This window comes from Leuresthes tenuis, unplaced genomic scaffold, assembly GCF_036924035.1.
Source record: "Leuresthes tenuis unplaced genomic scaffold, fLeuTen1.0.hap1 SCAF_1, whole genome shotgun sequence".
Lineage (NCBI taxonomy): Eukaryota > Metazoa > Chordata > Actinopteri > Atheriniformes > Atherinopsidae > Leuresthes > Leuresthes tenuis.
The window spans coordinates 44,201,315-44,215,065 of NW_027325355.1; the positions used below are offsets into that span (position 1 = coordinate 44,201,315).

General features: G+C 46.5%; 32 pseudogenes; all 32 read right to left on the bottom strand.

Moving 5' to 3' along the window:
- Positions 1 to 207: 207 nt before the first annotated feature.
- On the bottom strand, positions 208 to 326 carry LOC140291039 (5S ribosomal RNA; annotated as a pseudogene).
- A 269-nt stretch (positions 327 to 595) lies between these two features.
- LOC140283034 (5S ribosomal RNA) lies at positions 596 to 714 on the bottom strand (annotated as a pseudogene).
- Positions 715 to 983: 269 nt separating this feature from the next.
- Positions 984 to 1,102, bottom strand: LOC140291484 (5S ribosomal RNA; annotated as a pseudogene).
- A 269-nt stretch (positions 1,103 to 1,371) lies between these two features.
- On the bottom strand, positions 1,372 to 1,490 carry LOC140289750 (5S ribosomal RNA; annotated as a pseudogene).
- Positions 1,491 to 1,762: 272 nt separating this feature from the next.
- Positions 1,763 to 1,881, bottom strand: LOC140267495 (5S ribosomal RNA; annotated as a pseudogene).
- A 269-nt stretch (positions 1,882 to 2,150) lies between these two features.
- Positions 2,151 to 2,269, bottom strand: LOC140283040 (5S ribosomal RNA; annotated as a pseudogene).
- A 269-nt stretch (positions 2,270 to 2,538) lies between these two features.
- LOC140291486 (5S ribosomal RNA) lies at positions 2,539 to 2,657 on the bottom strand (annotated as a pseudogene).
- A 269-nt stretch (positions 2,658 to 2,926) lies between these two features.
- Positions 2,927 to 3,045, bottom strand: LOC140289751 (5S ribosomal RNA; annotated as a pseudogene).
- Positions 3,046 to 3,317: 272 nt separating this feature from the next.
- Positions 3,318 to 3,436, bottom strand: LOC140296149 (5S ribosomal RNA; annotated as a pseudogene).
- A 269-nt stretch (positions 3,437 to 3,705) lies between these two features.
- Positions 3,706 to 3,824, bottom strand: LOC140291848 (5S ribosomal RNA; annotated as a pseudogene).
- A 269-nt stretch (positions 3,825 to 4,093) lies between these two features.
- On the bottom strand, positions 4,094 to 4,212 carry LOC140295382 (5S ribosomal RNA; annotated as a pseudogene).
- Positions 4,213 to 4,481: 269 nt separating this feature from the next.
- On the bottom strand, positions 4,482 to 4,600 carry LOC140316818 (5S ribosomal RNA; annotated as a pseudogene).
- Positions 4,601 to 4,869: 269 nt separating this feature from the next.
- Positions 4,870 to 4,988, bottom strand: LOC140297094 (5S ribosomal RNA; annotated as a pseudogene).
- A 269-nt stretch (positions 4,989 to 5,257) lies between these two features.
- LOC140295710 (5S ribosomal RNA) lies at positions 5,258 to 5,376 on the bottom strand (annotated as a pseudogene).
- Positions 5,377 to 5,645: 269 nt separating this feature from the next.
- LOC140301152 (5S ribosomal RNA) lies at positions 5,646 to 5,764 on the bottom strand (annotated as a pseudogene).
- Positions 5,765 to 6,186: 422 nt separating this feature from the next.
- LOC140295711 (5S ribosomal RNA) lies at positions 6,187 to 6,305 on the bottom strand (annotated as a pseudogene).
- Positions 6,306 to 6,574: 269 nt separating this feature from the next.
- Positions 6,575 to 6,693, bottom strand: LOC140301501 (5S ribosomal RNA; annotated as a pseudogene).
- A 269-nt stretch (positions 6,694 to 6,962) lies between these two features.
- Positions 6,963 to 7,081, bottom strand: LOC140299184 (5S ribosomal RNA; annotated as a pseudogene).
- Positions 7,082 to 7,350: 269 nt separating this feature from the next.
- Positions 7,351 to 7,469, bottom strand: LOC140295076 (5S ribosomal RNA; annotated as a pseudogene).
- Positions 7,470 to 7,741: 272 nt separating this feature from the next.
- LOC140282325 (5S ribosomal RNA) lies at positions 7,742 to 7,860 on the bottom strand (annotated as a pseudogene).
- A 397-nt stretch (positions 7,861 to 8,257) lies between these two features.
- Positions 8,258 to 8,376, bottom strand: LOC140292996 (5S ribosomal RNA; annotated as a pseudogene).
- A 269-nt stretch (positions 8,377 to 8,645) lies between these two features.
- LOC140312112 (5S ribosomal RNA) lies at positions 8,646 to 8,764 on the bottom strand (annotated as a pseudogene).
- Positions 8,765 to 9,036: 272 nt separating this feature from the next.
- Positions 9,037 to 9,155, bottom strand: LOC140267055 (5S ribosomal RNA; annotated as a pseudogene).
- Positions 9,156 to 9,424: 269 nt separating this feature from the next.
- On the bottom strand, positions 9,425 to 9,543 carry LOC140290604 (5S ribosomal RNA; annotated as a pseudogene).
- Positions 9,544 to 9,940: 397 nt separating this feature from the next.
- Positions 9,941 to 10,059, bottom strand: LOC140292997 (5S ribosomal RNA; annotated as a pseudogene).
- Positions 10,060 to 11,104: 1,045 nt separating this feature from the next.
- LOC140288667 (5S ribosomal RNA) lies at positions 11,105 to 11,223 on the bottom strand (annotated as a pseudogene).
- A 269-nt stretch (positions 11,224 to 11,492) lies between these two features.
- On the bottom strand, positions 11,493 to 11,611 carry LOC140293683 (5S ribosomal RNA; annotated as a pseudogene).
- Positions 11,612 to 11,880: 269 nt separating this feature from the next.
- On the bottom strand, positions 11,881 to 11,999 carry LOC140294945 (5S ribosomal RNA; annotated as a pseudogene).
- A 269-nt stretch (positions 12,000 to 12,268) lies between these two features.
- Positions 12,269 to 12,387, bottom strand: LOC140303729 (5S ribosomal RNA; annotated as a pseudogene).
- A 269-nt stretch (positions 12,388 to 12,656) lies between these two features.
- On the bottom strand, positions 12,657 to 12,775 carry LOC140292246 (5S ribosomal RNA; annotated as a pseudogene).
- Positions 12,776 to 13,044: 269 nt separating this feature from the next.
- LOC140290052 (5S ribosomal RNA) lies at positions 13,045 to 13,163 on the bottom strand (annotated as a pseudogene).
- A 272-nt stretch (positions 13,164 to 13,435) lies between these two features.
- On the bottom strand, positions 13,436 to 13,554 carry LOC140267059 (5S ribosomal RNA; annotated as a pseudogene).
- Between the last annotated feature and the right edge of the window lie 197 nt (positions 13,555 to 13,751).

Consider the following 13,751-nt stretch of genomic DNA (forward strand, 5'->3'; position numbering starts at 1 on the left):
CCAGATAATTGCAGAGAAAGGCTGATGTGTAGTGGGCACATCTTCTTCCCTGACGTGATTATTCTCTTCAGCTGAAACTGAGACTCTCAGATCACTTCGTGTCTTCCAACAAAGCAGCAGCAGCTGAAGATGGCCAACTTCCTCATGTGTCACAGGGTGATCAGACGTTGCAACAAAAGACATGCAGGTTGTAGAGAGAAGAGAAAACGCTTACAGCACCTGGTATTCCCAAGCAGTCTCCCATTCAAGTACTAACCAGGCCCAACCCTCCTTGGCTTCCGAGATCAGACGAGGTCAGGCTTATTCAGGGTGGTGTGGCCGTAAGGAACAATTTCTGTGACACATGTGCATTATATAGGTACTGGAATCATACACTTCCTCTATGAAACCAGATAATTGCCGAGAAAGGCTGAGTTGTAGAGGGCACATATTCTTCCCTGATGTGATTATTCTCTGCAACTGAAACTGAGACTCTCAGATCACTCTGTGTCTGCCAACAAAGCAGCAGCAGCTGAAGATGACCAACTTCCTCATGTGTCACAGGGTGATCAGACGTTGCAAAAAAAGACATGCAGGTGGTAGAGAGAAGAGAAAAAGCTTACAGCACCTGGTATTTTCAAGCGGTCTCCCACCAAAGTACTAACCAGGCCCAACTCTTCTTGGCTTCCGAGATCAGACGAGGTCAGGCATATTGAGGGTGGTGTGGCCGTAAGCAACAATGTCTGTGACAAATGTGCATTATATAAGTACAGGAATCATACGGTTCCTCTATGTAACCAGATAATTGCTGAGAAAGGCTGATGTGTAGTGGGCACATCTTCTTCCCTGACGTGATTATTCTCTTCAGCTGAAACTGAGACTCTCAGATCACTTCGTGTCTGCCAACAAAGCAGCAGCAGCTGAAGATGACCAACTTCCTCATGTGTCACAGGGTGATCAGACGTTGCAACAAAAGACATGCAGGTTGTTGAGAGAAGAGAAAACGCTTACAGCACCTGGTATTCCCAAGCAGTCTCCCATTAAAGTACTAACCAGGCCCAACCCTCCTTGGCTTCCGAGATCAGACGAGGTCGGGCATATTCAGGGTGGTGTGATCGTAAGGAACAATTTCTGTGACAAATGTGCATTATATAGGTACTGGAATCATACAATTCCTCTATGTAACCAGATAATTGCAGAGAAAGGCTGACTTGTTATGGGCACATCTTCTTCCCTGATGTGATTATTCTCTGCAGCTGAAACTGAGACTCTCAGATCACTTGGTGTCTGCCAACAAAGCAGCAGCAGCTGAAGATCACCAACTTCCTCATGTGTCACAGGGTGATCAGACGTTGCAACAAAAGACATGCAGGTTGTAGAGAGAAGAGAAAACGCTTACAGCACCTGGTATTCCCAAGCAGTCTACCATCCAAGTACTAACCAGGCTCAAACGTGCTTGGCTTCCGAGATCAGACGAGGTCGGGTATATTCAGGGTGGTGTGGCCGTAAGCAACAATAACTGTGACAAATGTGCATTATATAAGTACTGGAATCATACACTTCCTCTATGTAACCAGATAATTTCCGAGAAAGGCTCACTTGTTATGGGCATATCTTCTTCCCTGATGTGATCATTCTCTGCAGCTGAAACTGAGACTCTCAGATCACTTCGTGTCTGCCAACAAAGCAGCAGCAGCTGCTGAAGATGACCAACTTCCTCATGTGTCACAGGGTGATCAGACGTTGCAACAAAAGACATGCAGGTGGTAGAGAGAAGAGAAAAAGCTTACCACACCTGGTATTCCCAAGAGGTCTCCTATCCAAGTACAAACCAGGCCCAAACCTGCTTGGCTTCCGAGATCAGACGTGGTCGGGCATATTCAGGGTGGTGTGGCGGTAAGCAACCATAACTGTGACAAATGTGCATTATAAAGGTACTGGAATCATACAGTTCCTCTATGTAACCAGATAATTGCCGAGAAAAGCTGATAAGTAGTGGGCACATCTTCTTCCCTGACGTGATTATTCTCTCGAGCTGAAACTGAGACTCTCAGATCACTTTGTGTCTGCCAACAAAGCAGCAGCAGCTGAAGATGACCAACTTCCTCATGTGTCACAGGGTGATCAGACGTTGCAAAAAAAGACATGCAGGTGGTAGAGAGAAGAGAAAAAGCTTACAGCACCTGGTATTTTCAAGCGGTCTCCCACCAAAGTACTAACCAGGCCCAACTCTTCTTGGCTTCCGAGATCAGACGAGGTCAGGCATATTGAGGGTGGTGTGGCCGTAAGCAACAATGTCTGTGACAAATGTGCATTATATAAGTACAGGAATCATACGGTTCCTCTATGTAACCAGATAATTGCTGAGAAAGGCTGATGTGTAGTGGGCACATCTTCTTCCCTGACGTGATTATTCTCTTCAGCTGAAACTGAGACTCTCAGATCACTTCGTGTCTGCCAACAAAGCAGCAGCAGCTGAAGATGACCAACTTCCTCATGTGTCACAGGGTGATCAGACGTTGCAACAAAAGACATGCAGGTTGTTGAGAGAAGAGAAAACGCTTACAGCACCTGGTATTCCCAAGCAGTCTCCCATTAAAGTACTAACCAGGCCCAACCCTCCTTGGCTTCCGAGATCAGACGAGGTCGGGCATATTCAGGGTGGTGTGATCGTAAGGAACAATTTCTGTGACAAATGTGCATTATATAGGTACTGGAATCATACACTTCCTCTATGTAACCAGATAATTGCAGAGAAAGGCTGACTTGTTATGGGCACATCTTCTTCCCTGATGTGATTATTCTCTGCAGCTGAAACTGAGACTCTCAGATCACTTGGTGTCTGCCAACAAAGCAGCAGCAGCTGAAGATCACCAACTTCCTCATGTGTCACAGGGTGATCAGACGTTGCAACAAAAGACATGCAGGTTGTAGAGAGAAGAGAAAACGCTTACAGCACCTGGTATTCCCAAGCAGTCTACCATCCAAGTACTAACCAGGCTCAAACGTGCTTGGCTTCCGAGATCAGACGAGGTCGGGTATATTCAGGGTGGTGTGGCCGTAAGCAACAATAACTGTGACAAATGTGCATTATATAAGTACTGGAATCATACACTTCCTCTATGTAACCAGATAATTTCCGAGAAAGGCTCACTTGTTATGGGCATATCTTCTTCCCTGATGTGATCATTCTCTGCAGCTGAAACTGAGACTCTCAGATCACTTCGTGTCTGCCAACAAAGCAGCAGCAGCTGCTGAAGATGACCAACTTCCTCATGTGTCATAGGGTGATCAGACGTTGCAACAAAAGACATGCAGGTGGTAGAGAGAAGAGAAAAAGCTTACCACACCTGGTATTCCCAAGAGGTCTCCTATCCAAGTACTAACCAGGCCCAAACCTCCTTGGCTTCCGAGATCAGACGAGGTTGAGCATGTTCAGGGTGGTGTGGCCGTAAGCAACAATGTCTCTGACAAATGTGCATTATATAGGTACTGGAATCATACGGTTCCTCTATGCAACCAGATCATTTCCGAGAAAGGCTGATGTGTAGTGGGCACATCTTCTTCCCTGACGTGATTATTCTCTGCAGCTGAAACTGAGACTCTCAGATCACTTTGTGTCTGCCAACAAAGCAGCAGCAGCTGAAGATGACCAACTTCCTCATGTGTCACAGGGTGATCAGACGTTGCAACAAAAGACATGCAGGTGGTAGATAGAAGAGAAAAAGCTTACAGCACCTGGCATTCCCAGAGAGTCTACCATCCAAGTACAAACCAGGCCCAAACCTGCTTGGCTTCCGAGATCAGACGTGGTCGGGCATATTCAGGGTGGTGTGGCGGTAAGCAACCATAACTGTGACAAATGTGCATTATAAAGGTACTGGAATCATACAGTTCCTCTATGTAACCAGATAATTGCCGAGAAAAGCTGATAAGTAGTGGGCACATCTTCTTCCCTGACGTGATTATTCTCTCGAGCTGAAACTGAGACTCTCAGATCACTTTGTGTCTGCCAACAAAGCAGCAGAAGCTGAAGATGACCAACTTCCACATGTGTCACAGGGTGATCAGACGTTGCAACAAAAGACATGCAGGTGGTAGAGAGAAGAGAAAAAGCTTACAGCACCTCGTATTCCCAAGAGGTCTTCCATCCAAGTACAAACCAGGCCCAACTGTGCTTGGCTTCCGAGATCAGACGAGGTCGGGCATGTTCAGGGTTGTGTTGCCGTAAGCAACAATGTCTCTGACAAATGTGCATTATATAGGTACTGGAATCATACGGTTCCTCTATGCAACCAGATAATTGCCGAGAAAGGCTGATGTGTAGCGGGCATATCATCTTCTCTGATGTGATCATTCTCTTCAGCTGAAACTGAGACTCTCAGATCACTTTGTGTCTGCCAACAAAGCAGCAGCAGCTGAAGATGACCACCTTCCTCATGTGTCACAGGGTGATCAGACGTTGCAACAAAAGACATGCAGGTGGTAGAGAGAAGAAAAAAAGCTTACAGCACCTGGTATTCCCAAGCGGTCTCCCATCAAAGTACTAACCAGGCCCAACCCTCCTTGGCTTCCGAGATCAGACGAGGTTGGACATATTCAGGGTGGTTTGGCCGTAAGCAACAATCTCTGTGACAAATGCGCATTATATAGGTAATCAAATCATATGGTTCCTCTATGTAACCAGATATTTGCAGAGAAAGGCTGATATGTAGCGGGCATATCTTGTTCCCTGACGTGATAATTCTCTCCAGCTGAAAATGAGACTCTCAGATCACTTCGTGTCTGCCAACAAAGCAGCAGCAGCTGAAGATGACCAACTTCCTCATGTGTCACAGGGTGATCAGACATTGCAACAAAAGACATGCAGGTGGTTGAGAGAAGAGAAAAAGCTTAAAGCACCTGGTATTCCCAAGAGGTCTTCCATCCAAGTACAAACCAGGCCCAACTGTGCTTGGCTTCCGAGATCAGACGAGGAAGGGGATGTTCAGGGTGGTGTGGCCGTAAGCAACAATATCTCTGAAAAATGTGCATTATATAGGTACTGGAATCATACGGTTCCTCTATGCAACCAGATAATTGCAGAGAAAGGCTGATGTGTAGTGGGCACATCTTGTTCCCTGACGTGATCATTCTCTTCAGCTGAAACTGAGACTCTCAGATCACTTCGTGTTTGCCAACAAAGCAGCCGCAGCTGAAGATGACCAAATACCTCATGTGTCACAGGGTGATCAGACGTTGCAACAAAAGACATGTAGGTTGTAGAGAGAAGAGAAAACGCTTACAGCACCTGGTATTCCCAAGCAGTCTCCCATTAAAGTACTAACCAGGCCCAACCCTCCTCGGCTTCCGAGATCAGACGAGGTCAGGCTTATTCAGGGTGGTGTGGCCGTAAGGAACAATTTCTGTGAAAAATGTGCATTATATAGGTACTGGAATCATACACTTCCTTTATGAAACCAGATAATTGCCGAGAAAGGCTGACTTGTAGTGGGCACATATTCTTCCCTGATGTGATTATTCTCTGCAGCTGAAACTGAGACTCTCAGATCACTCTGTGTCTGCCAACAAAGCAGCAGCAGCTGAAGATGACCAACTTCCTCATGTGTCACAGGGTGATCAGACGTTGCAAAAAAAGACATGCAGGTGGTAGAGAGAAGAGAAAAAGCTTACAGCACCTGGTATTTTCAAGCGGTCTCCCACCCAAGTACTAACCAGGCCCAACTCTGCTTGGCTTCCGAGATCAGACGAGGTCAGGCATATTCAGGGTGGTGTGGCCGTAAGCAACAATGTCTGTGACAAATGTGCATTATATAAGTACAGGAATCATACGGTTCCTCTATGTAACCAGATAATTGCTGAGAAAGGCTGATGTGTAGTGGGCACATCTTCTTCCCTGACGTGATTATTCTCTTCAGCTGAAACTGAGACTCTCAGATCACTTCGTGTCTTCCAACAAAGCAGCAACAGGTACTGGAATCATACGGTTTCTCTATGCAACCAGATAATTGCAGAGAAAGGCTGATGTGTAGTGGGCACATCTTGTTCCCTGACGTGATCATTCTCTTCAGCTGAAACTGAGACTCTCAGATCACTTCGTGTTTGCCAACAAAGCAGCCGCAGCTGAAGATGACCAAATACCTCATGTGTCACAGGGTGATCAGACGTTGCAACAAAAGACATGTAGGTTGTAGAGAGAAGAGAAAACGCTTACAGCACCTGGTATTCCCAAGCAGTCTCCCATTAAAGTACTAACCAGGCCCAACCCTCCTCGGCTTCCGAGATCAGACGAGGTCAGGCTTATTCAGGGTGGTGTGGCCGTAAGGAACAATTTCTGTGAAAAATGTGCATTATATAGGTACTGGAATCATACACTTCCTCTATGAAACCAGATAATTGCCGAGAAAGGCTGACTTGTAGTGGGCACATATTCTTCCCTGATGTGATTATTCTCTGCAGCTGAAACTGAGACTCTCAGATCACTCTGTGTCTGCCAACAAAGCAGCAGCAGCTGAAGATGACCAACTTCCTCATGTGTCACAGGGTGATCAGACGTTGCAAAAAAAGACATGCAGGTGGTAGAGAGAAGAGAAAAAGCTTACAGCACCTGGTATTTTCAAGCGGTCTCCCACCCAAGTACTAACCAGGCCCAACACTGCTTGGCTTCCGAGATCAGACGAGGTCAGGCATATTCAGGGTGGTGTGGCCGTAAGCAACAATGTGTGTGACAAATGTGCATTATATAAGTACAGGAATCATACGGTTCCTCTATGTAACCAGATAATTGCTGAGAAAGGCTGATGTGTAGTGGGCACATCTTCTTCCCTGACGTGATTATTCTCTTCAGCTGAAACTGAGACTCTCAGATCACTTCGTGTCTTCCAAGAAAGCAGCAACAGCTGAAGATGACCAACTTCCTCATGTGTCACAGGGTGATCAGACGTTGCAACAAAAGACATGCAGGTTGTAGAGAGAAGAGAAAACGCTTACAGCACCTGGTATTCCCAAGCAGTCTCCCATTAAAGTACTAACCAGGCCCAACCCTGCTTGGCTTCCGAGATCAGACGAGGTCGGGCTTATTCAGGGTGGTGTGGCCGTAAGCAACAATATCGGTGACAAATGTGCATTATATAGGTACTGGAATCATACACTTCCTCTGTGTAACCAGATAATTGCCGAAAAAGGCTGACTTGTAGTGGGCTCATCTTCCTCCTTGATGTGATTATTCTCTTCAGCTGAAACTGAGACTCTCAGATCACCTCGTGTCTATCAACAAAGCAGCAGCAGCTGAAGATGACCAACTTCTTCACGTGTCACAGGGTGATCAGACGTTGCAACAAAACACATGCAGGTGGTAGAGAGAAGAGAAAAAGCTTACAGCACCTGGTACTCCCAAGCTGTCTCCCATCCAAGTACTAACCAGGTACAACCCTGCTTGGCGTCCGAGATCAGACGAGGTCAGGCTTCTTCAGGGTGGTGTGGCCGTAAGCAAAAATGTCTCTGACAAATGTGCATTATATAGGTACTGGAATCATACGGTTCCTCTATGCAACCAGATAATTGCCGAGAAAGGCTGATGTGTAGCGGGCAAATAATCTTCTCTGATGTGATCATTCTCTGCAACTGAAACTGAGACTCTCAGATCACTTCGTGTCTGCCAACAAAGCAGCATCAGCTGCTGAAGATGACCAACTTCCTCATGTGTCATAGGGTGATCAGACGTTGCAACAAAAGACATGCAGGTGGTAGAGAGAAGAGAAAAAGCTTAAAGCACCTGGTATTCCCAAGAGGTCTTCCATCCAAGTACTAACTAGGCCCAACCCTCCTTGGCTTCCGAGATCAGACGAGGTCGGGCATGTTCAGGGTGGTGTGGCCGTAAGCAACAATGTCTCTGACAAATGTGCATTATATAGGTACTGGAATCATACGGTTCCTCTATGCAACCAGATCATTTCCGAGAAAGGCTGATGTGTAGTGGGCACATCTTCTTCCCTGACGTGATTATTCTCTGCAGCTGAAACTGAGACTCTCAGATCACTTCGTGTCTGCCAACTACGGTTCCTCTATGCAACCAGATAATTGCCGAGAAAGGCTGATGTGTAGCGGGCAAATCATCTTCTCTGATGTGATCATTCTCTGCAACTGAAACTGAGACTCTCAGATCACTTCGTGTCAGCCAACAAAGCAGCAGCAGCTGAAGATGACCAACTTCCTCATGTGTCACAGGGTGATCAGACGTTGCAACAAAAGACATGCAGGTGGTAGAGAGAAGAGAAAAAGCTTACAGCACCTGGTATTCCCAAGCTGTCTCCCATCCAAGTACTAAGGAGGCTCAACCCTGCTTGGCTTCCGAGATCAGACGAGGTCGGGCATGTTCAGGGTGGTGTGGCCGTAAGCAACAATGTGTCTGACAAATGTGCATTATATAAGTACAGGAATCATACGGTTCCTCTATGTAACCAGATAATTGCTGAGAAAGGCTGATCTGTAGTGGGCACATCTTCTTCCCTGAAGTGATTATTCTCTCTAGCTGAAACTGAGACTCTCAGATCACTTCGTGTCTTCCAACAAAGCAGCAGCAGCTGAAGATGGCCAACTTCCTCATGTGTCACAGGGTGATCAGACGTTGCAACAAAAGACATGCAGGTGGTAGAGAGAAGAGAAAAAGCTTAAGGCACCTGGTATTCCCAAGCGGTCTCCCATTCAAGTACTAACCAGGCCCAACCCTGCTTGGCTTCCGAGATCAGACGAGGTTGGGCTTATTCAGGGTGGTGTGGCCGTAAGCAACAACATCGGTGACAAATGTGCATTATATAGGTACTGGAATCATACGGTTCCTCTATGCAACCAGATAATTGCCGAGAAAGGCTGATGTGTAGCGGGCAAATAATCTTCTTCCCTGACGTGATAATTTTCTCCAGCTGAACATGAGACTCTCAGATCACTTCGTGTCTGCCAACAAAGCAGCAGAAGCTGAAGATGACCAACTTCCTCATGTGTCACAGGGTGATCAGACGTTGCAACAAAAGACATGCAGGTGGTAGAGAGAAGAGAAAAAGCTTAAGGTACCTGGTATTCCCAAGCGGTCTCCCATTCAAGTACTAACCAGGCCCAACCGTGCTTGGCTTCCGAGATCAGACGAGGTCGGGCTTATTCAGGGTGGTGTGGCCGTAAGCAACAATATCGGTGACAAATGTGCATTATATAGGTACTGGAATCATACACTTCCTCTGTATAACCAGATAATTGCCGAAAAAGGCTGACTTGTAGTGGGTTCATCTTCCTCCTTGATGTGATTATTCTCTGGAGCTGAAACTGAGACTCTCAGATCACCTCGTGTCTATCAACAAAGCAGCAGCAGCTGAAGATGACCAACTTCTTCACGTGTCACAGGGTGATCAGACGTTGCAACAAAAGACATGCAGGTGGTAGAGAGAAGAGAAAAAGCTTACAGCACCTGGTATTCCCAAGCTGTCTCCCATCCAAGTACTAACCAGGTACAACCCTGCTTGGCGTCCGAGATCAGACGAGGTCGGGCTTATTCAGGGTGGTGTGGCCGTAAGCAACAACGTCTCTGACAAATGTGCATTATATAGGTACTGGAATCATACGGTTCCTCTATGTAACCAGATAATTGCTGAGAAAGGCTGATGTGTAGTGGGCACATCTTCTTCCCTGACGTGATTATTCTCTGCAGCTGAAACTGAGACTCTCAGATCACTTCGTGTCTGCCAACTACGGTTCCTCTATGCAACCAGATAATTGCCGAGAAAGGCTGATGTGTAGCGGGCAAATCATCTTCTCTGATGTGATCATTCTCTGCAACTGAAACTGAGACTCTCAGATCACTTCGTGTCAGCCAACAAAGCAGCCGCAGCTGAAGATGACCAACTTCCTCATGTGTCACAGGGTGATCAGACGTTGCAACAAAAGACATGCAGGTGGTAGAGAGAAGAGAAAAAGCTTACAGCACCTGGTATTCCCAAGCTGTCTCCCATCCAAGTACTAAGGAGGCTCAACCCTGCTTGGCTTCCGAGATCAGACGAGGTCGGGCATGTTCAGGGTGGTGTGGCCGTAAGCAACAATGTGTCTGACAAATGTGCATTATATAAGTACAGGAATCATACGGTTCCTCTATGTAACCAGATAATTGCTGAGAAAGGCTGATCTGTAGTGGGCACATCTTCTTCTCTGATGTGATTATTCTCTCCAGCTGAAACTGAGACTCTCAGATTACCTCATGTCTGCCAACAAAGCAGCAGGAGCTGAAGATGACCAACTTCCTCATGTGTCACAGGGTGATCAGACGTTGCAACAAAAGACATGCAGGTGGTCAAGAGAAGACAAAAAGCTTACAGCACCTGGTAATCCCAAGCAGTCTCCCATCTAAGTACTAACCAGGCCCAACCCTACTTGGCTTCCGAGATAAGACAAGGTGGGGCTTATTCAGGGTGGTGTGGCGGTAAGCAAATATATTTGTTACAAATGTGAATTATATAGGTACTGGAATCATACACTTCCTCTATGAAACCAGATAATTGCCGAGAAAGGCTGATGTGTAGTGGGCATATCATCTTCTCTGATGTGATCATTCTCTTCAGCTGAAACTGAGACTCTCAGATCACTTCGTGTCTGCCAACAAAGCAGCAGCAGCTGAAGATGACCAACTTCCTCATGTGTCACAGGGTGATCAGACGTTGCAACAAAACACATGCAGGTGGTAGAGAGAAGAGAAACAGCTTACAGCACCTGGTATTCCCAAGCAGTCTCCCATTGAAGTACAAACCAGACCCAACCCTGCTTGGCTTCCGAGATAAGACAAGGTGGGGCTTATTCAGGGTGGTGTGGCGGTAAGCGACAATATCTGTTACAAATGTGAATTATATAGGTACTGGAATCATACACTTGCTCTATGAAACCAGATAATTGCCGAGAAAGGCTGACTTGTAGTGGGTTCATCTTCCTCCTTGATGTGATTATTCTCTGCAGCTGAAACTGAGACTCTCAGATCACTTCGTGTCTGCCAACAAAGCAGCAGCTGCTGAAGATGACCAACTTCCTCATGTGTCACAGGGTGATCAGACGTTGCAACAAAAGACATGCAGGTTGTAGAGAGAAGAGAAAACGCTTACAGAACCTGGTATTCCCAAGCAGTCTCCCATTAAAGTACTAACCAGGCCCAACACTGCTTGGCTTCCGAGATCAGACGAGGTCGGGCTTATTCAGGGTGGTGTGGCCGTAAGCAACAATATTGGTGACAAATGTGCATTATATAGGTACTGGAATCATACACTTCCTCTGTATAACTAGATAATTGCCGAAAAAGGCTGACTTGTAGTGGGTTCATCTTCCTCCTTGATGTGATTATTCTCTGCAGCTGAAACTGAGACTCTCAGATCACCTCGTGTCTATCAACAAAGCAGCAGCAGCTGAAGATGACTAACTTCTTCACGTGTCACAGGGTGATCAGACGTTGCAACAAAAGACATGCAGGTGGTAGAGAGAAGAGAAAAAGCTTACAGCACCTGGTATTCCCAAGCTGTCTCCCATCCAAGTACTAACCAGGTACAACCCTGCTTGGCGTCCGAGATCAGACGAGGTCGGGCTTATTCAGGGTGGTGTGGCCGTAGGCAACAATGTCTCTGACAAATGTGCATTATATAGGTACTGGAATCATACGGTTCCTCTATGCAACCAGATAATTGCCGAGAAAGGCTGTTGTGTAGCGGGCAAATCATCTTCTCTGATGTGATCATTATCTGCAACTGAAACTGAGACTCTCAGATCACTTCGTGTCAGCCAACAAAGCAGCAGCAGCTGAAGATGACCAACTTCCTCATGTGTCACAGGGTGATCAGGAGTTGCAACAAAAGACATGCAGGTGGTAGAGAGAAGAGAAGAAGCTTACAGCACCTGGTATTCCCAAGCAGTCTCCCATCCACGTACTAAGGAGGTTCAACCCTGCTTGGCTTCCGAGATCAGACGAGGTCGGGCATGTTCAGGGTGGTGTGGCCGTAAGCAACAATGTGTCTGACAAATGTGCATTATATAAGTACAGGAATCATACGGTTCCTCTATGTAACCAGATAATTGCTGAGAAAGGCTGATCTGTAGTGGGCACATCTTCTTCCCTGAAGTGATTATTCTCTTTAGCTGAAACTGAGACTCTCAGATCACTTCGTGTCTTCCAACAAAGCAGCAGCAGCTGAAGATGGCCAACTTCCTCATGTGTCACAGGGTGATCAGACGTTGCAACAAAAGACATGCAGGTGGTAGAGAGAAGAGAAAAAGCTTAAGGCACCTGGTATTCCCAAGCGGTCTCCCATTCAAGTACTAACCAGGCCCAACCCTGCTTGGCTTCCGAGTTCAGACGAGGTTGGGCTTATTCAGGGTGGTGTGGCCGTAAGCAACAATATCGGTGACAAATGTGCATTATATAGGTACTGGAATCATACACTTCCTCTGTATAACCAGATAATTGCCGAAAAAGGCTGACTTGTAGTGGATTCATCTTCCTCCTTGATGTGATTATTCTCTGGAGCTGAAACTGAGACTCTCAGATCACCTTGTGTCTATCAACAAAGCAGCAGCAGCTGAAGATGACCAACTTCTTCACGTGTCACAGGGTGATCAGACGTTGCAACAAAAGACATGCAGGTGGTAGAGAGAAGAGAAAAAGCTTACAGCACCTGGTATTCCCAAGCTGACTCCTATCCAAGTACTAACCAGGTACAACCCTGCTTGGCGTCCGAGATCAGACGAGGTCGGGCTTATTCAGGGTGGTGTGGCCGTAAGCAACAATGTCTCTGACAAATGTGCATTATATAGGTACTGGAATCATACGGTTCCTCTATGCAACCAGATAATTGCCGAGAAAGGCTGATGTGTAGCGGACAAATCATCTTCTCTGATGTGATCATTCTCTGCAACTGAAACTGAGACTCTCAGATCACCTCGTGTCTATCAACAAAGCAGCAGCAGCTGAAGATGACCAACTTCTTCACGTGTCACAGGGTGATCAGACGTTGCAACAAAAGACATGCAGGTGGTAGAGAGAAGAGAAAAAGCTTACAGCACCTGGTATTCCCAAGCTGTCTCCTATCCAAGTACTAACCAGGTACAACCCTGCTTGGCGTCCGAGATCAGACGAGGTCGGGCTTATTCAGGGTGGTGTGGCCGTAAGCAACAATGTCTCTGACAAATGTGCATTATATAGGTACTGGAATCATACGGTTCCTCTATGCAACCAGATAATTGCCGAGAAAGGCTGATGTGTAGCGGGCAAATCATCTTCTTCCCTGACGTGATAATTTTCTCCAGCTGAACATGAGACTCTCAGATCACTTCGTGTCTGCCAACAAAGCAGCAGAAGCTGAAGATGACCAACTTCCTCATGTGTCACAGGGTGATCAGACGTTGCAACAAAAGACATGCAGGTGGTAGAGAGAAGAGAAAAAGCTTAAGGTACCTGGTATTCCCAAGCGGTCTCCCATTCAAGTACTAACCAGGCCCAACCGTGCTTGGCTTCCGAGATCAGACGAGGTCGGGCTTATTCAGGGTGGTGTGGCCGTAAGCAACAATATCGGTGACAAATGTGCATTATATAGGTACTGGAATCATACACTTCCTCTGTATAACCAGATAATTGCCGAAAAAGGCTGACTTGTAGTGGATTCATCTTCCTCCTTGATGTGATTATTCTCTGGAGCTGAAACTGAGACTCTCAGATCACCTCGTGTCTATCAACAAAGCAGCAGCAGCTGAAGATGACC